Below are 370 nucleotides of genomic sequence, written 5' to 3' on the forward strand. Positions count from 1 at the left end.
TTAAATTATTAACGTATTTTGTAAATATTTAAATATTATTTTAATTTTTTAAAAGTATTTTTTCAAAAATAAAGTGCACCATGATATGGATAAACCCTTAAACTCTAATAAAAAAAATCCATTAACTCCATAATGTTAAGTCAATCTTCAATTCTCCATTTGATAAAGAATGAAAGCACTTTGAACTTTGGAGAGATTCATAACTGCATAAGCGCGTCTAGTATATAAGTATATACAATGAGAAAAGAACAAAGATTCGAACTCAGATGTTCATGCAGTTGACTTGGAAAAATAAAAATGACTAACTAAATTATTGGACAAAGAATACCATATACAATATTATTACTAATTTTGTTATAAAATATTTTGG

The sequence above is a fragment of the Arachis ipaensis genome, chromosome B02 (assembly GCF_000816755.2).
Source record: "Arachis ipaensis cultivar K30076 chromosome B02, Araip1.1, whole genome shotgun sequence".
Lineage (NCBI taxonomy): Eukaryota > Viridiplantae > Streptophyta > Magnoliopsida > Fabales > Fabaceae > Arachis > Arachis ipaensis.